At 31.7% G+C, this 22,005-nt stretch overlaps 2 long non-coding RNA genes across 2 annotated transcripts; both read right to left on the bottom strand.

Moving 5' to 3' along the window:
- Positions 1–361: 361 nt before the first annotated feature.
- On the bottom strand, positions 362–5,012 carry LOC143059492 (uncharacterized). Its single transcript, XR_012973489.1, has 4 exons — positions 4,980–5,012; positions 3,710–3,978; positions 3,166–3,193; positions 362–1,468 (listed from the first exon to the last, which is right to left on the bottom strand). It is a non-coding gene; the product is annotated as an uncharacterized LOC143059492 (long non-coding RNA).
- A 411-nt stretch (positions 5,013–5,423) lies between these two features.
- Positions 5,424–8,124, bottom strand: LOC143058793 (uncharacterized). The gene is made up of 3 exons (XR_012973231.1): positions 7,719–8,124; positions 7,378–7,484; positions 5,424–6,624 (listed from the first exon to the last, which is right to left on the bottom strand). It is a non-coding gene; the product is annotated as an uncharacterized LOC143058793 (long non-coding RNA).
- Between the last annotated feature and the right edge of the window lie 13,881 nt (positions 8,125–22,005).

The raw sequence follows: 22,005 nt of genomic DNA, 5'->3' as shown, positions 1-22,005 counted from the left end.
CTAGGACTCAAACTTTTCGTGTGCATGGTAATTTATGCGTGAATTTATGTGCAGTCAATACGATCCACCTTAAACTGTCTACCAAAATTGAAAAATAGAAGACGTGGCTAAATCACCAATTAAACATTTACCCACCAAAGTGCAGATTAAATGGATTTGATGAATTATTGGAAATCGTTCGTGCTGCAATGAAGACAACAAAACTCATTTTGTTAAGGTGGCTATCGATATCTTATACTAAAAGATTTTGTAATTATTATATTTAAAGATGGAATATTATTACCAGTACCAATTTAATTTATTATATTATTGTATGATTTGTATATTAAGGAATACGTTCATATGATTGGTCGAGAGGAGTTCCGGTAGCTGATCTTGACGTTGGCTATTTTTCGATAGACGGTGTTGCCCGAACTAACCAAAGTAAACAAGATGGTTGCGATAATTACAGCGACGTTTTATTTTTAATTTTATTTTCACTGCAAGTTTATCGTTAAATAAAATAATATACAAACACTTTCGTGATAAAAAGAGTTTTTGCAGTTAAATTTGTATCAAATTGTATTGAGTGCAAGAACATATGTTGCATTAACCAACAAATATATTCATGCGCCAGTGATATTCAATGGCATAAATATACAATTAACGTTAAATAGAGGTAGCAAGTGTGAAAACAAAAATGCATATTTACTATCTCTAATATAAAAGAAAGATAAGGATTACACGTTTTTAAATGGAATTGTTTAGTGTATAAACTTAACCAAGTCACTCACAAACATATCATAAAACTCCTTGGGACTTTTGATTGTTTGCGAGTGACTTGGTCGAGTTTATACACCACTAAATTCCATTAAAAAGGCGCCTAATCCTTTTACAAACTGTGCAGTGGTAAGATAAACGCAAATTAAACTAATCGAACAAATAATCATACGAAATGAATATGCTACATATATCTGATCAACCCCAATGATATCACGTTTGTATTACATATATTGCAATAAATGCATTCATTTAATGTATATTTGTTCTCACACTTTTGATCTCTCAATGTAAATAAACAGTTTAACTTTAAACAATTTTGACATTCTTAAATTGAGAATGTTTGCACAAAGTTCAAGCAAACAGGGTAAAATACAGCTAGAATTGAAGCTAAGTTAAAACAGATCTGATAATGTGTTTTCAACTATGTCTATATGCTTGCCAATGTTACTAAAGGCCTGTGCAATTTTTCGCAAAGTCGGTTTAAGACTGTGCATCTTACAAAACTTGGTTCTCCATTCTTCTAAAACATCTTTGTTTAGTTTTACCAAATCTCTTGTAAATGTGTGCCTGTAACTTATCTGTTCCCAAGTTTGGAACTCCATTTCTAGTTCGATAAGAAATTGAAGAGAGTTGTTTCCAATAATTGGAGCTAATCTGTCAATGTGTTCCTCTGTAGGTACCAAATCCCACTTCTCAGGTTCTTTATCTATATTTTTAAAAATGAGAAAGTTTTGATTTTCATTCAAAATAGTATATTTAATATGATAATAACCTAAAACGTGTTGCCGACGTAAGTGCATGGATGCAGCAAAACGGTATTGGATTCGTTTATTTAATGTCAGCATTTACTTTTAACATAAATAATGTAACCCATTAATTACTTATCTATCTCAAAAATATGAAGATTTGAGCATGTAATTAGAACTGTTGTGATCTGATAGTTCACAACCCAAAATCAAATCGGAAAGTCCCTAATCACATGGGAAAATCAAATGACAAAACACATCAAAAACGAATGGGCAACAGCTGTCATATTCCTGACTTGGTACGGGCATTTTCAAATGTATAAATTGGTGGATAAAACCTTGTTTTATAGCGCTAAACCTCTCCCTTTGTACGACAATCCTACAACATTCAGTTATATTTACAATGATGCGATAACTAAAAAGACATAATAAATAAAAAAGTCAAAATATGGATACAGCAGTCATCATCGTGTTTCAATTTTAAAAGAAACTCTTTCACAGAACACAAAAGCATCTATCAAATTAAAAACACGTTCATAGCTTCGCGTGTCTGACGTCAGAAAATTTATACGTCACATATTTTTGTCGTTCAATGTAGCTAAATATGTATACGCTTTTATGAAATATTATTGACATAAACAAATACAACATGTTCTTAACACTTCGTCAGACACTAGTAAATAGCGTGCCATTTTCAAATCTATACCGAATAGCACATTAAATCGAACTCAGGAAGAAACAATAGATTTTGTTAACAGTTTAAATTATACAATATAACCGCTTTTATTTAAAAGGTCAACGGGAATTTCCCCTCAAATAACTATAATAACTTTACAATGCTGACATGAATTATCATTTATATGGTCATAATTATAAATTAACTGTTTACAAAACGTTTTATCTATTGAAAAACTAAGGCTTTCTATCTCAGGAATATACAACCTTAGCTGTATTTGTCAAAACTTTTAAAATGTTGGTCCTCAATGTTTTTTAACTTCCTGCTTTATATGGCCTTTTAATTTTTTTTGGATTCGAGCGTTACTGATGAGTTTTTTTTTGTAGACAAAACGTGCGTTTGGGGGCGTTTATACACATTTAATCCTGGTATCTTAGATGAGTTTATTTACACTGATATCATACTCGAGTGAATTGTTTTTGAAAAACTGCACCTTGTTTTTAGTAAAACTCAAACAATGTGAACAAAAAGAAGATAAGAATGGTACTTTATGTTGGAATAAGAATCCAGTATAAATTGTTATAATAGTTTCACAGGGGAAATAATTTTATATACATTTAGCTCATTGGTCGTTTAGCATTCGCTACAGATCTCAAGAGATATCAACTTTACGAAGTAGTATCAGTTCATATCCCCGTGCCTGTGAAAAATTCAAATAGCACATACTATGTTAAACAGTGTAGATAACAACATACTTAATTAGTTCAGGAATATATACTGTTACAAAGTTATCTTTAGCCAGTAGTATGATCCTTATTGATTTTTTAATACATTTTTAATGAATTGAAAGTGCATACTAACATGGACAGAGAGTGTACTTACATTTAATACGTATACGAATCAGTTTATTAAAACAAATATTGAATATTTCAACGTACGGTATCGTATATGTCATTTATACATACTAATTGAAGGACTTACCGAAATCAATAATATCACCTTTCACAAGCTGCAAAAAGAGTGAAAAATCTGGATCATGTATGACAGTTAAGTACAGCAACACAATAACAAATAAATCTAAAAGACAGTGTTTCATACCAAAGTGAAAAGTAAAACAGTAAATCATTGAAGGGCTTTTAAAGTTGGATCGAGATTTGACAACATATTTGACCTGTCTGCATTTAACAATATTTTTTTTCAAATGACGTAGTCAATGAAAAGACCAAACAACAATTACAATAGTATAATGACGATGAGCCTGACCTTCATAGCTATAATGGTATTGTGTTGAACTAGTTTTTGCATCGCTACATTAGCTTAACCAGCAATGTTTATGTTTTGTAAATGTATTCCATCAACGAATTATCATCCGACATTATTAAACAAAATATATCTTCTGTTTAGTTGCCCTGTTATATAAATAGTGATTCAGTTCAAATATAAAAAATCAAATTCAAGCTGAAACGAGATATAACGAATTTGATTGTATATGTACTTTTTGTGTAATTGATTCATCAATGGTTACCTTGCAAAGTTTATGGATATTTCCAAATTTGCAAGCTTCAGATGCGTCTCTGATATTTCTAAATGTCAACGCAAATCTATCGCGACATTTTTTGATTACTTCAAATTGCCTCGTCTCTGTATCCTCAATGAGTGAAAGTTTGTCCAACTCAGTTGTTTCCAATCCCAGCTGTAGTGCTAGTTCTCTGGTTTCATTTATACTGTACACTAATGATAATCGTCTTAGGTGTAGATCTGATGGTCGTTCTTTCAAAAACTCCTCATTTGTAACTGTAATGACAAACCACATATGCTCATATGTATAATACAATTGACCGTTCAACCATAAATGTATTTGATTAATAAAGGTGTATACCATACACCGCTGATCAAAGCGTAATTTTTTAATTCAGTTCTACTGGAGTTTTACTATGTGCAAATGGTAATAATATTTTTTCATTCAATTACAATTCGGCTACTTTTGAGTGAAATAGTCTGGCATAAGGTAAGTTCGTAGTTGATCTATAATTCAAATTTTAAAAGAAAAAAAATATAGAAATTAGTCACATCCATAATTTAACTTTTAATTTAACTACAATGGAAAGAAGAACACTGTTTCTTAAAAATGTCATGTTGTAATTATATTACATAAAAAGAACGAATTTAATAGATTCTAGTTTATTCAAAACAAAAGTATACATAGAGTTTCTATTCAAGACGATCTATTGGATTTGTAAGCATAACTACATATGCAAAACAAAAAGGGAGAGGTTGTTTAAACGCAATATTCATTTTTCTCCGATTCTTCGTCAATTTATCCCTTTCTGCACCCATTGGATAAAAAATTCCGTTTGATTTCAGTACTTCATTGGTTAAAATCTGATTGTAAAGAATATTTTCTGGTTTTCCTTTGAATTTCCCATTGTGACGGCATGAAAAACGGAGACCATATCTGATGACATCGCTTAGAACGAACACATATTTTGATGATCAGTCGCAAAAAGGTATAGGTTTGCCTGCATATTGTTTGTTATTGTAATATGATATTCATTCAATATAAACAGTTAACCTTAAATATTTAAAACGCTCGGTGAGACTCGTGTTTTAAATTTGAACATCTGACTGTCTCGAGTGGATAAATATCGCATCACACTCGATGCAGTGGTAGAATCTATATTTAACATTTAAAAAAAACAATTCAGTCGGAACATTACAAAACTCGAATTACGATCCCAAATTATGTAAACAAATAAAAGAACATAAAAATATGTTTTAAAATCAGAATACAATACCTGGACACCCTGGTTCACAACTGTCTACCTCCTGATAAAAATATAAAATAAGATAAAAACAATAAGTATGCCAGAACCGCCTACTGGAATAACACAAATCTTTAATTTGTTACTTGTATATCAATATGTAAGAGGATAAGATTAACAGGCATTAACTTAGGAATAAATACATAACTTTGAATGATGGAATCGTTAAGAATATTATCGTAATTGTACACTGGCTTGTGTTTTATGATTTATTCTATCGTATTTGTATTATTTAAGAACTTGACTACCCATTGCTTGCCATTGTTATATTGATTCATATTACAATGTCTCATAAATTGTTTAAGAAAATCAAGCCAACAAACAGATTTATTTTTGTTTTCGGTTTCTAGAGTTCTTTTGAGGTGACTCTTACCTTTTCTGGTATCCACGATTTGATCATGTGTATGTTGTGTTTAATATAATGTGTGGGACAGTTCCATTGTTTGCCTATATTTGCAAGACTTTCGAATGGTATGATGCATGGCTTATCTGGTGAGTTACAACATATCCTGGTCACAAAGGATGCATCACTGTTGTCACTCTGATCACTGCTGGTTCTTATATACAGCTGACTAATTTTTTCCAAGGCAGATGTTAAACATTCATTGATACTGGAAGCAATATCCCTCATTATGAGTGCGTTTGTTTTGGCATGAACAAGACGGACAGTTATCTTGTCATCTTCGCAAAGAATATACATATCCAAGGAAGGATCAATTGTGAACACTCCTGACCTGTGGAACAGCATTTCCCTATTGGTCTCTCTTTGTCTCTTCACCGACCAGACAGATAAGCAGTAACTTATAAATCGGAAGGATAATGCAGGAGGTATCATCAATGATGTCAATTGAAAAGCTATGGCGATATTTCGTTGTGTGATGTCGGCTGAATGGAGGTATCCGGAATCATCACTACCTCGTACCATACTTGCAACATAGTAAAAGTCTGCAGGTATACGCATTCGGCTAGTATCGTATCTCTTTGGTTCTACCAATATGTCCAGATGGGTCATAACAGTTAACAGATAATCTTTGTCTGTGTTGAATTTTGCATATTTCTTTCTCTTCCAAACGCCATCTATTGCGTATTTTGAAACCACGCCATTCGTTCCCATTGCATCCCACATTTCTTCTCTTTTTTTGTCTCCTTTGCAAAACTGCTTGTCTGTAACAATTGATTTAAAGGCATCAATGAGAAGGGTTGGAGACAAAATAATACGGTCGTCCAATTTAGGTTCATCAAAGTACAGTAACTTGCCAATTGAGTGTTGAAATTTCAGAAAAACCTTCAACTCATCTTCTGACAACGGTCGTATAGGCTGCAATGCGTTTATTTTCTTTAGGTGCTCTAGGGTTATCAAGGTACTGTTGCGTCTGATTAGCGATGCAATTTCTAATTCTAAAGGGATAAAGCATTTTGGAAGCAATTCACCCCATGTTGGTTGCCTCTCTGATTCGCTCATGATAATCTTTTTTATCTTCTCCATTTCTGTGTCATTTTCGTCTTGAGCGTTGACAAATATTTGATCCTCAATCACCAAATGCTGCTCAAATGGCGTTTGTTGAAACATCTTGTAAATTTCTGCAAATATTTCATGTCGTCTTTCTTCAACATCATGCTAAAACAATAGAACATTTTTACGTTACACTATAAATTTGACCACAACTTCCTTTTGATGCAATTATCATCGGTTTATAAGGAAATGCATAGTTACAATCACACAATTGCCTGTATAAGGACAATTTAAAATAGCGATGATGACTACATATGCTTGTGACTGACCAAACAAATACAAAGCCTGCCTCATATAGATGTAGCGCAAGTATGGTGTTATTCTATTTATTCAAGCCTGATCATGTTGTATAAAATATCATGAATATTGGTAAAATCACAAAAATTTCAAAAAAATCCCTAATAAAAGAAAGAAATATAAAATTATAATACGTGTTGTTATCTTATCAAAACAAAAGAATTGAGGAAATGGAGACCCTGTTAGTATTTTTGTGTTGTTTAATTTCATTCCCTTCATCATTAGTAGAAATGCAAATTGATATGTACAAGAAAATGTATGCAGTAGACAACTAAATATGAAATTAAACATTTTCGTTATATATGCAATGCTCGTCAGAGATAAAACAAGCAATTATTAGTTTGGAATATAACTTAAGATCATATTTGGCTTATTTGTTTGTCAAATATGTGTAAACGTTAAACTATAGTATAAACAATGAGCAGTTAGTTTATGCCAATAGTAAAGAAATTATTCTTCTTTCTTTCTTTAATTGTTTACGTAACAACAATATAAATCAAAGTCAAAACCTTCCACCATACTAATTGAAGGTAAACAACCGAAGCACTTTAGCATACTTACAGCTTTAACCTGATCTTTGTGCGTTAAGACCACCATAATTTTAGGAAATCCCTGATTACTTCCCTTGCAGTATGTAACAATGGTGTTGATCCAGAATAGTAGATAATCTGTAAGAATAAATAGGAAAAAAAGAATAATACATTGGTGAACACTGATCAAAGACGTATTTGCTTTCCATTCCAAATCCAAATTCTCCAAAAATGATATAAATTCTGAAGATGTTAAAAATGTCAAGTGTTAGTTTATATATTTATGAAAAACTTTATTGAAATTTGGTGTTTAAATCTTAACAACTACTTCATGATCATAGAGTTTATACAAAAAAATATGTATATAAATACCTCTTGCTGTTTTATGTTGACCCTTTCCTGGAAGATACTTTTCATACGGACAGGGATCATCTAGTGTTCTACTTCCATCCAATACTACCATGTAAATAGCTCTGTATGTCAGAAAAGTCTGATGAGTTGAATAGAAAACATCTTGCCCTCCAAAATCCCAGATAATTATTGGTGCTATCTTTCTGTTGTGCAACTGCTTTTTCCCAACTTTAGAAGACATTTCTAAAAACTTTTCTTTTGAGATTGACACTTTGACTTCTTTGACTTGTTTTGAAACCCCGAACATATTTTTCAGCTTTCTGACAATTCCTGGTTTAGTAACAGTATGCATATGCATATCACCAGTGAGACTTGACCTTGCTTCAGAACCGTCTGAGTCATCAATTGGTTTGTCATTGATACGATCTTCGTCATTCGACGAATATGAAGTTTGTCTAAAATCTAAAAAAAAAAATTACAAAGAAATATATGAACTCAAAAGAAACCAAGAAAAATACATATACATGTAGTTACATAATGTCCATTGATCAGAGGGACTGACTTTTCAATGTATAACTATAATACATTTACTGATTAAAAACAAAACTTTACGACAATAGAGATGATTTGAGCTTTCTTATTGTGAACTTTCCATTTTTTAGTAGAAACATTCCAGCAGCACCTGCATACGGTGTATATATCTCCCATTTGATACGATATTCTCGTGCTTGGATTTCCTATCATATTTTCTTGATAGAGGGTTGTTGCTCACAAGGAAGCTATCAAATCAAGAGTTCCAAATGGTGAAGTTGAAATCATCTCTTCGTAAACTTTACGGACGCAATCACAAGTTGGTTGACCGTTATGGAATAACCGTTTCACAAATGATATCGGATATGTTCCTTACGTCGTAACTACAATTCGCTTCCTTTTGTTAAATGTGACTTACCGAATTAGACTATTTACCGGATTTGTTTTTATCATAAGCAACAAGACGGGTGCCACATGTAGAGCAGGATCTGCTGACCCTTTCGGAGCATCAGCTGATATCACCTCTTGTTTTTGGTGGGGTTCGTGTTGTTAATCCTTTAGTTTTCTATGTTGTGTCGTGTGTGCTCTTGTTTGTCTGTTTGTTCTTTTGATTTAAGCCATGGTTTTGTCAGTTTATTTTCGATTTATGATTTTGACGGTTCCTCTGGTATTTTTCGTCCCTCTTTCACACAGTCTTGTCAATAAACAGGTCTATCTGGTAAGAGATTAACTTTTGTGGACCGCTTTCACATTCAACACTCAATGCCGCTTATATTAAAATTAAACAACAATGCTTTATATGGACGAAGAACAGATATTCTTAGATAAATAATTTCACGCGAAAAACTTTGATTGTTTCTGTCATTAGACCTCTCTTTAGTGTATTTTACCTATAAATTTTAGAATAAGGTAAAACTTTAAAAAAGTATTAGTTCTGTTTTCTACTTGCATTATTTGCATTCTGCTTTTTGGTTGGGATGTTGTCTATCTGACTGATTTCCCGTTTATACATGTATTACCAAATTTATATTTTCGTTTTGAGAAATCATAGTTGTTAATTGTAGCGATCGATTAGAAAAAAATAATTTTAATAAGGCAATAATATGTTTTACCAATATGAATTCGAATTTCTTGATCACAACACAGTAGGTTGCTTTAACCATTTAAAGACTACAAGGTTGCATGTGAAAAATGAAATCCAATTTAACTTATTTCAAATTGACATGCTGCCGCAATTCAAAATGACTATCTTACAGAAGAAAGAAAAAATTTCCCAAAGACACAAAGATATTTTCTGGCAAATTCGTAAGGAATTATGTATGAAATGAAACATAAATAAAGGTCTGTACATCAGTAAAATTCGACCAAACAAAATAAATGACAAAACTACATATACAGGTTATCATACGAAATTTTATAATATAACAAACCATCATGTTCTGACCATTCTCGTGTTGTGTCGGAAATTAATGTGTCCTTTGATTCAAGTCTTAGGTTTCTACTGCTTTCCGGCAATGGTATTATGTGTGCATCGACTGGTATATCTTGACTGGTTGGTGTTGTGTCATCTAACTTGTTTTGTTTCGTTATTTTTTCTTCTTTCAAAAGGGATCTACTAACGAGTATTTCTTCTAAGGAGAAATCTAAAATTGATAGTTTTTATGGAATCATATTATTTTGTAGGATTAAACACATTTTTTTCTAGAGGTTATTGATGTTTATTCTATACTTCGTATACGACAAATGTTTTTATTGGTTAACTCAAGTTGTTTCCAAGACTATAATCCCCTGGGTGATGGTTGTTGAATTTCTCTAAACTCTTTAAAAAATTATACGTTTATATCCGATTTGATATTGATATTCTAACACCTTCAGTACTCAGGAAACTCTTCGGCTGCGCTTCAGGCTGTTAAAATATCAATACATATAAATCTACGGATTTAAAGTAAATTTTTAAGAGAAATTCGCAAATAACTTATAGTTAACCAGGGCTAAATCATTATGAAATTTCGCAGAATTTTTTTTAAAATGTTCATTTAATTTATTTTCGAAGCTCAAATCATGTTAATGCCTTAGAGAAGAAACAACTGTTATGTTATTTTTGTCCTAATCTGCTGACAATACAGGGTCCGTGCATGCAGTGAATATTACCAAAGTAGTTTCGAAAAGATGGTTTGCCGAAGTGCAAACAAAGCGAACATTTTCAATTGACCAAAGCAAGTCATGTATTGATATATGCAAATCAATTAGAACTATAATAGTATAAACATTGTCCAGCGTATATATACTACTCACAACTTACATGTAACAGTTATGATCTCTTGTTTAATACTTGCTTTTCATTATAATTCGTTTTTTTACATGTAAATGTCCACCTATTATAACCAAGATACATCATGTTATCAGAAAATAATAATATGCTATATGTGTAATTAATTCAAATTTCAGTACAAATGATTTTTACTGAAGTTATATTTTCATTCAATCACACATGTCTTGTATGATCAGCTACATCAAATATCATGTGATGATTCATAAGTTAGAATATGTATAATTTTTATCATGTTTACAAATCAAGTGAGATATTTTACTCATAATTTATTGTGTATCTTAAATTAGGCTGTATATGTTCAAATGATTCGTATGAATTAGGTTAAAGTTTGTGTACATAGGGATATAACTTTCATTCAAATAATTGAAAAAAGAGGGATCCGTCATTTTACATTGCTTGAATCAACCAACGTTCGATTACTGCAATATTATCAAAAATAAAACAAAAACTTCCTAATTACCTACTGTTCTACTCAATGACCAGCGTGTCACTTTAGTCATTCAAGATAGCTATGGATCATCAACACTTTTCTCGACTTCGTCGTTTTAAGGGCATATGATACAGTTACAGGGGAGGTTATGACGTTGCTAACGTAAAATGTTGTTTTCGCGACGTTAAACTATGACATATCGGGAAAAGATGCATTTTTCGACTGATTTTTATCATTTAAACTGATTTAATTTGAAAACGAGAGCATGGATACCTATTTTTTAAAACGGCAATTTGTTTCATTTTGCAAGGAGATTATATGACCCAAATTTTATAAAACTGTAAATAGCGCAATTGTTTTAATTTTAATAAACACTAGAACACACCCGTGAAATCACGGGCATTCGGAGCGTGGATGAAATTACGTAAAGTGTATGGCTAGAATTTTTGTAAAAGATTTAATGTCTGGAGAATTTCAGGAAAGGTATCAAAAGTCATAGGTACTTATGGACAGGAAAATGTTTTTATTTTATCCATCCTCCTTTATTTTCAAATACCCATTTTTTTGTTTTCTGTTAACACCAATATGAAAATACATTTAGTATACTATGAACATTCAAGTCAGGAGCCTGTCATTCAGTGGTTGTCGTTTGTTTACGTGTTACATATTTGATTTTTGTTATTTTTTTTTTTTGTACATAAATAAGGCCGTTAGTTTTATTGTTTGAATTGTTTTACACTGTCATTGGGGAGCCTTTTAAAGCTGTCTATGCGGTTTTGGCTGTGCTCATTGTGACGGTGAGCTATACTTGTTAATTTCTGTGTCATTTTGGTCTCTTGTGGACAGTTGTCTCATTGGCAATCATAGAACATATTCTTTTTTGTAATCAATGATTTTATTTAAAAGATTTCATGACTGGAGAATTTCAGAAAAGGTATTAAAAGTCATAGGTACTTTGAGACAGGATAATTGTTTTCTAGCCTGGGTCCTCCTTATTTCTCCAGAATTCCCATTTTTTTCTTCTATTAATTTTATTACACATGAATATGCGCTTATCTGTATATTATGAACATTCATTACTATAAATAAAGTGTATTTGCCTTTTACTATCGCTATTGATTCTCAGTTTACTAATCGCTCCACGGCGGTCATGTTATATTATACAGATCCTCTTTATTTAATGAACTATGTGACGGCCGTGGAAAGTAAACTTGAAAATAATAGCAGATAGAAAATACACTTTATTCGTAGTATATGTATGAAAAACGCAAACCGGAAGTCCAATCTGACTTAAAATTTTGTCCAATGACGGAACAATATCCGGACGCCTTTTTTCTCGTTTTCTCCCAAAATAACTCAATCTGAATAATCATATGAATGGATGACAAATGCAACTATGTACTGTACATATGGGACACAAAAGCATGATGATTAATTTATTGTGGAAAGAAGAGAAGCGACACACAAAATGAGGTCTTCTCGTTTAATGGTATAGATGCAGCAAAAAATGACGTTTTTCCTCTATTCATGAACATTTAATAAATATGAGTTATTTCTGAAAAAAAATTGCATAATTTTTAATAATAGTTATCAAATACAGAACTTACTGATTATTTAACAAAAAACAATGTGTGTTTATCTTTTAAAACAAAAAAGTTATGTCTTTCTTTCAAAATATAAAATACGAACACAAATCTGAATTTTGAGCAAATATACAAAATTTTGACCTCATTTTACTCAAAAAGTAGCATATGCAGGTATATTTTTTTATTACATATTTGATTTAATCAGGTAAAAAATAGCCTATATGCAAATTTTTATCAACTTGTAAATACAGGTTCAAAACTGTATCGTATGCCCTTAATTGGTCTCTATCGAGAATCGGACAATTTCTTAATAATATCTCGCATAAACCATAAACCATAGTCTTGTTTTAGATAGATGTTGACGAAGTTGCATCACTCTAACCTCTTTTTAAAAGATTAATTGAACGGCAAAACAAGTCGCCCAGTGTAATCTTTATCTTTAAGAAAAAAAGGAATGTGGTTAAAGCTATACATTTATTCGTATTATAACTCATACAACAGCGGAGACTTTTCAAATATACCACATGTTTTATCGGGAACTTGACCTTTTGTTTTTAAATTTCTTCGCATAAATAATAAACCACCATGCAGAATTGAAGAAAAAAAATGTTTGTGGGTGCAGGTGATACCAATCAAGATTGACGGAAGAAATGAATAAGTCATTTTAGACAACATGTCTATGATATATATGGTAAAAGAACCAATTTAGAACGGGGAAAAAGTTTTCCAAAATTATTTTTGTCTCCTCATTTTTTGTAAGTACAAATATTTTATTATTCAGACTCATTCTTTGTATTGTCTTGCAATTTACTGGACAAAATATTAACTAACACACCGGCTTTTTCATAGCTATTCACAGAACGTAACATTCATTTTCATTATCTAACTATCCCAATTTTCCCGTCCTCAGAATTTTAAATTGAAAACGATATCAATGGCTTATGGTTGTTTGTGGATGCACTTGTCTATTGCATATGCTTAAATTTGAATGAAATACTTACAGAATATATGTTTAAAACGAAAAAATTAAATAAAACAAGAACATTTATATTTTTTGAAGTATGAATCATACATATAGATATAGGAAGATGTGGTGTGAGTGCCAATGAGACAACTCTCCATACAAATAACAATTTAAAAAGTAAACCATTATAGGTTAAAGAACGGCCTTCAACATATGTCTCTTTTAATTAACACTCAATAAATGTCATGCCCTCGCTGCCTTTTTTTTAAGATTTACCTTCATCATGCAGAAAACAGTACATGACAAACATTATTCTGCATCTAAATTTTTAGCCGTAACTATTTCATATAAATCTATTGTTTTCTTTTAAAAATGTATGTATTTCTGTACACAAATAATACTCTATTTTTTTTTTATCTGATTAGAAAATAACAACGCTCAATAACAAAAGTATTTCCATATGATTAAATGAACATATGAACACTTGTTTCTGTTTAATATTTCTTGTTGAAATTATCAACAATATACAAATAAGAAAAAATGGTAATTTTATATACCAATGAGAATAAAACCATAAACCACCATATGTGACCTTTAACAATGGTGATCAAAACCCACTGGTTTCACATCAACTTTGTTCACATCTATACACCTATTCTAATTGCATGTACACCAGATTTGTACACACTTGTAAATTATATTTATGTCATTTAGATGTTCGTTACATAGAATCAAACTGAAATTTGTAGGCAACTTTTTCTAGTAGTTATGAAAGCCATTTTGATTATTAAAGCACTTTAAAATGAAAAGGGAAATATAGGTTTAGAAAGCTTCCAGTTTATTTATGAGGCAGTGGGAGGGGGGCTAGTATGATATTTGAAAACAAGGAAGGACCGGAGTTTTGAGTGAAAAAAAGGCAGGATGAGTCACTTTTCCTAAAATAAAAATCTAATGACAGTTTATCTAAAAAAAAAAGTCAGAATAAGCTAATGCAAAAGGCCAGGAGCGAATAAAATGAAAAAAAGGCAGAAAAGAGATGACGATCCAATATTACCATGCAGATACTTCTTCACAACTACGGCTCTGGCTAACACATTACTGTTGGTACATTGCAGATTAATGTTTTTTTTTATTTAAGTGTATTTTACTGCATCTGGATACTAGCCAAACACTTCAATTTACCGCACACATATTTGAGCCATGCATATAAGAGGGAATCGTTGATTGAGACAATACCAGTGGCTTATATTTCAGGCATATTTCAAACGATATACTAATAATATTGCTGATGCTTTGAGTCTTAATAAGGGGTTAATATAGCTACCTAAAGTTTTTGTTTCATAATAAAGCTATATATCGAGATTAGACAAATAATTCGGTAAAGAACTTTATAAATAATTATTATAAATATAAGTTTTATTCAGAGAATTCTTTTTCTTTAAATATACATGTTCTAAATTACGTGTTTTGTGTACACTTAACCTATGCAGGAAAAGCCTACATTGACTATCGACTGCATGTAGACAATGCATGATTTAAAGTAAATGTAAATATTTAGTTTTATCAATGGGAACGTAATTGTGTTTTGTTTACACAAACACAACACCAAATTTAGACAAATTCGAACACGGCCTGAGTTATTGATAAAGGATCTGAAATCATAAAATGTTATATGTTTACAATAACATAAAAAAAATGGATTGATTTACGTACAACATGAATAAGATATGATTACCAAATAAATGGAAACCAATGCGCTGGATTACATGTATTAAATCGTTGTAACGTCATAAAAATAGCCAAATAAAAAATGAAACCAGAATAAAAAGGCATCTACAGAACGTTATTATAGGCTTTTGTAGCTTAAATCAATGTGTTTTTTTTTTTTTTTTATTTTATTCGTCTTATCTCTCGACCATATCGGCCCATTGAAAGTTACATATCAACTTAGTCTGCCAAACCAGTCTTTTAGCAGTAAAAGGCAAGGTCCCGATCGGCCCGTTGTAGTAAAACGGTTAGCAAGTATTGACATAATGACCGCATCCACCAATTTCTCGTGTTGTTATTTTCTCATCAGATAATAAAAAAAACTATAGTATTATTTTAGTACACAATTTCTGGAGGACAAACGCTAAGGATGCAAGTGTTGAAGCCAAAGTTTGTCTTACTCTTATAGGAACAATATATTGAAAACACAAATAAACTACATTTATCTGTGATCACATTTTTAATATACAAGACAATTTTCAAAACTGTAAAAATTTACATAAAAAATTGGAATTATCATAAAAAAATTAAGATTTATTTAACTGTTATCTTTCCTTCTGTTTATTTAGTCGGGGTATTTATCATGTTAAAAGTGTTAAGTTATTACATTTACATATATGTCCTGTATATTTTAACATGAGTTATTTTTTACATTATCGTCATCAGCTGTTTAAAATTTCTTATCTAACTTACAAATGCCCAAAGTAAAAAATCCTTAATTGCTGAAGGGTGTAAAAGTGTTCAGGTCATCCCTTATCTTTAATTTGCAACTACAAAGACAGACATACCTAACAAGTTATGAAATATACTGCTGTATGCGCTGTACGCAGTTAATCACAAACCAAGGCAAACATAATTATGAAAACTGTGGCAATGTTGCTTCATTTTTTTAAAGATTTAAAAGAACAAACATTAAACATTCATATATATATATAATTGTACATGCATGTGCATTTCATGATTTAATCATTAAGGCAAATAGTTCATATTAAATCAAGGTTTTCAAAAGCAACGCATATATCAAGTATATTTTTTCTAGGTCGTGAGTCTGCAGTGGTACAAATTCGCAATGATTGCAGTTCTTCTAGTTGATTGTAATTGTTCGTATTAGTTGACTGTTAGTAGTTCAAGTTGACTTAAGTCCGAGCTTGTAAAAGTATGAATGGACTTGCTTTCCTTGAAAGAAAACTGAGTTTGTGTTCTACAGTACAAAAGTTATGAGACACAAATCAGACAAATGTTTACTACTACAGGGATCAATGGTGAAGTCTGATTGACCTGTCCATAGTAAATATAAATGACTCCCACCTTCACCCAAAGCCCATGATGTCGAAGTTTGGAACACAATGACAGGTGTTAGGTCTAGCAAAGTGATATGCATATGTGGCGCCTTTGAGATTGACCTTGTATGTCATTCAATCTTTTTGAAATGACAAACAGGAATGAATATGGTTTAGGGGTTGGTATCTCAATCTTTTACAAGTACTCAAAACACACACAAGAGGTTGTGGGGTTACCCTAGGGACTACACCTATTTATCATTTGATTTTTTATGTTGTCCAATACATGATTATATATGGTTGAGGTTTAGGGGTGAGGATATCGACCGTTATCAAGTTTTCAAACAGGAGGGGATGAGGGACCCCAGTGACTTCCCCTATATTTCATTTGATTTTTTATATTGTCCCATACATGAAAATATATGGTTTAATTTAAAGGTGTGAATCTCGACTGTTTCCAAGTTCACAAACTCTCCCTATATTTCATTTGATTTGTTATTTAGTCCCATGCATGAGTATATATGTTAAGGGGTGAGGATTTCGACTGTTTACAAGTTCTCAAACAGGGGGCGCAGTGACCCTAGGGACTCCCCCTATAATTCATTTGATATGTTATATTGTCCTATACATGAATATATCGTTTAAGGGTGAGGATCTCAGCCGTTTTCAAATTCTCAAACAGGAAGGGGTAGAGTGGCCCCAAGAACTCCACCTATATTTCATATGATTTCTTATATTGTCCCTTACATGAATATATATGGTGTAAAGGTGAGGATCTCGACCGTTTCCAAGTTCTAAAGCAGAAGGTCGTGGGTGACCCTAGGGACTCCCCCTATAATTCATGTGATATGTTATATTGTTCCATACATGAATATATATCGTTTAAGGTTGAGGATCTCAACCGTTTTCAAATTCTCAAACAGGAAGGGGTAGAGTGGTCCCACGAACTTCACGTATATTTCATATGATTTGTTATATTGTCCTATACATCATGAATATATATGGTTTAGGGGTAGGGATCTCGACTGTTTCAAAGTTCCCAAACAGGAGGGGTGGTGTGACCCCAGGGACTCCCCCTGTATTTATTTTGATTGGTTATATTGTCCCTTACATGAATAAATATGGTTTAGGGGTAGGAATCTAGACTGTTTCCAAGTTCTAAAGCAAGAGGTGGTGGGGTGACCCTAGGGACATCACCTATATTTCATTTGATTAGTTATATAGTCCCATACATGAATGTATATGGCTGAGAGGTGGGGATCTCATCCGTTTCAAAGCTATCAAACGGGAGGGGGTAGAGTGCCCTAAAGGACTCCACATGCATATCATATGATGTGCTTACATTCAGGTATCATATAATCTAGTTGCACTATTTGTGTAAAATAAGAAACTTCCAGCTATGTAAACTGACCTTTCAAAATTGAGAGAAAAAATACCCATTGAAATTGCAGTAATATCTTTACACTTTAAAAGCATCTAAACTTGCTTTACCAACATTAATCACTGATAAAGAAAATTTGTACTGTCACCAGGACCATATATATTGTTAGATATACTGTTCCCAGCTGTCACATTGTATTGGATTTTGACATTATAATTTGTTTAAAAGTAATTTTGAGTTTCTGTTCAAAATATTTTCTGTTTTTTTATTCTTTTACATATATATTTTGGTTTTCAATTCTAGTGTTTATACTCATTTGCCATGTATGATCATGTATTTTGTCGTCTGTCTGATTTTTTTTCAGTGGATCGCCAAAACCCGGAAGTACCCTTATCCGCTTCCGTAATCGGATCTGATATTTTAATTTTCTTCTCACGTCAGCAATTTTGTTTTCAATGTGGATTTTGTCAGAATCGATTTTACTCGAATTTACACATTATTTGTCGGCAATTTTCTGTATAAAGCTAGCGGTTAAACAAAATGAAAATCGCTGTCATGAATTATAATGCTGAAAATAAGTTTTGAGCTCGTTTAGTAGGAGACTTTGGTATAAAGGTTTGCAAAGTTATTTTTTTTTATTTCCTCTCAAGTCGGGCATGTCGAGCGTAGCTTGTAACCAAGTCGAAAGTTCGACTGCAAAAGTGGAAGGTCGCAGACCTCGGACAACCGCTAATTTGAACCTTGCCTCCAAATTGAAAAGATACAAAAATTTCGTCTTTTAATTTAAAATTGCCGCCAACAGCATGAACAGCGGGACTTCTTTTAAGACTACTGACGTAGATGACTACGTATTGACGACAAACAATATTCCTACGACTTTTGTCATTTGGGAAATCTAAACTACTTGTCTTTAAAGATTTTTGGCGATTAAATATTTCATACATTTGTTCTTTGACAGTTTAGCCAAAATCTTAGGTCATAAGGATTCCTAATGTGCCCTACTTTCTATGTGCAACTTCAAAACTTTTGGATGATTCGACGACGATCATTTAAGGTTTTTCTGGTCATATTTTTTGTAATCAAGAATTAAAAGTATGACAAAACTGTCCAATTAGTTATAAATAAGGGAATATACAGCTAGATAATAACAATGGCACATATTTCAGCATTTATTTGGTAGAACATAAATCTACGGTGCTCGCATAAGGTAGCTTAACTGCCTAAAAAATCATCGGAAGGTATCAAGAACTTGTTGATAAATATTCCGTATCAACTTCATAAATAATACAAGATGGTCTTGAAGTATAGATTTTGCGTACTGACGTTGGTTATCATCTTAATAACGTGTTCTAGTATTCTTTTATTTGTCTTTAATAATATTACTTTTACTGTTCAGTCAGGTTTTTTTTTAGACGTTTTTTTTTTCATTTGACGTGACTCTATGCTTATGTAACCACCATACATTGAACGACAAAATTATTTTATTTAGTAATATTACTTTTACTTATGTATTTTGTCATACTTTGAATGACAAAACTACTTTATTTATTAATACTACTTTTTCTGTTAAGTCTGTTTTTTATGATACACTTTTGATGTGACTCTGTACTTATGTATCCCGTCATACTTTGAACCACACAATTATTTTATTTATTATTATTACTTTTACTGTAAAGTTTTTTTTTTGTTTGTTATATCTACTTTACGTGACTCTGCATTTATGTATGCCGTCATACTTTGACCGACAACATTATTTTATGTCTACCTGTGCGAATTTCAAACGCGCAATTTTACACTAGTACTGAAAACCTTCCATCCTTTATGGGTAGATTTTACATAGATAAATAAAATCGTATAAGATAAGCTTCTTCGTAACATTTGTTGTTTTATAGTGATTAGGATGATAACACAATGTTGACTGCTGTACCTTTTTTTTTTACATTTTTACTTATTGAGTCTTTTTGTTTTGTTCACACATCGTTGACAATGTAATGGAATTTGATGCGACTGTATACAAGTGAGAGATTTAGCTAGCTTTAAAACCAGATTCAATCCACCATTTTCTACCTAAGAAAATGCCTGTATCATGTCAGGAATATGACAGTTGTTATCCATTCGTTTGATGTGTTTGGACTTTTGATTTTGCCATTCGATTTTGAATTTTCCTTTTTGAATTTTCCTCGGAGTTCAGTATTTTTGTTTTCTTACTTTTTATACACATACAGAACATAATTGTTCATAAATTGAAATAAAAGAATAAATAATAATGAGGAAAGATAATTGTCGAATATACTGCAAAACAATTGTGTGCACATCGAATAATAAACATTCTACTCATTTGTAAAATAAATTGGTATTTTAGGGACTCAAGCTTCATATTTTTTTGTAATGTACATTGAATTCCAGATGTTTTGAGAGTCATGTAGTTTCCAGCGTTGTGTAAAAAATGAATGCTTTAATAGTAATTAGTGAATAAATCATGTTATTCTGTCAAAACAAAATATTCAAAATTATACATACACTATATAGTGATGCCTTTGCTAGAGAAAGCAGTGAAAGTGTATGTGTCCATCTTTAAAAAGAAGAGGACTATCGAAAAATGTAGTAATGTAATAATCATGCACATGTTTGGCTACAAGGCAATATTTGATCGAGTCATGTTTTTTTTTTGGTCAAATGTTGCAATAGGTGTAATCTATAGTACGACGTTATAGTCCTGATATTGTCTTGATAATTCTAAAGCACTTCAATAGCAACACTGCGACAGTAAAACAATTATGTATAAATTTTACACTTGACATAAATTGGCTCACATAAATAGACAAACACAACCATGATGTATTACGTTAATATTGTTAAACAGGATTCAACAATGACAGTTAGAATACGTCCGTATATTGTATGTCCTGCGTTTGTATAAAAAGTTTTAGTTTTACCTTGCAGTCCACCAAGCCAATCCTTTGATTCACGGTCCATGTATGAAAGACCATTGTATAATTCTATCCCATCGGTTGAAATCCTGAATCTTGTAGGCCGTTTTCCGACAAGATATCTCGCTAAAGTTGTCTTTCCTGTGCCCTGTTCGCCAGCTAGCATAAGTCGTGACTCATAGTGGGGATAACTTTCTTCTTTCAATAGACTAGAGAATACCTGGGCTGATTTCTTATCAAATCTTTTAACTTCAACTGGAAGACCTAAATTTCAATAATCCTAATGTCAGCACAGTTGCTATAAGTATAATATCAATTATGATAAGTTCTGCTATTTTTTTGTATTTTACTGAATGTAGTGTCCTATAGAAGATCATGTATTTATACAAAGATGCACTTGCATGTATGAATCACCCTGTCGTTTCCGTTTTGAAATTTACTGTAAATCCAATTCTCTGCAGGCAATTTTGTCCTTAAGATTTTTCATATCAAATTTTATTATTTAATAACAGAGATTTTATAAGATTTAAAAATCTGGCCTTTTAGATGTATTTTATGAAATAATGACAAAAAAAGTAGGTGTTAGAGACACTTCACTTATTAAAGGATTCCGAATATCTAACAAAGTCAACAACAAAATCAGCGAAATCTGCAAAACTTTCATAAAAAACATACGAAATAAAATACGTATTTCGTAATGATATGTTACCAAAGTAATCCATGATTTATGATATGATTTTATTATCTGAACTTTGTTTACTGAACTAGGAAATTTTCTTTCATATTATTTCAATTCACTACATAAAGGTTGAAGTTTTGGTCTTATTTTGCTCATTCATTTGCCAGCCTTTACAATTGACTCTTGATAATCGAATCGCCTGGACATGAATTGATCAGAACGTTTTATTGAGAACAGAATATGAAAATGAACGTCTGTTTTAATATGTGCTGATCTTTCAAACCTGGTAAATTAATTATGTTTATATCATAACAAATCTTACTTTAATTTTTGTTGTTGGATAAACATCACTTCCTTTTAAAATAAGATGTGTATTTGATAGCATACGAATATTGTTTCTCTTTACACTAATCAGCTTTCATTGAAAA

The sequence above is a fragment of the Mytilus galloprovincialis genome, chromosome 14 (assembly GCF_965363235.1).
Source record: "Mytilus galloprovincialis chromosome 14, xbMytGall1.hap1.1, whole genome shotgun sequence".
NCBI lineage: Eukaryota > Metazoa > Mollusca > Bivalvia > Mytilida > Mytilidae > Mytilus > Mytilus galloprovincialis.
The sequence above is the reverse complement of the archived record's forward strand: the minus strand, read 5'-3'. Positions and strand labels throughout refer to the sequence as shown.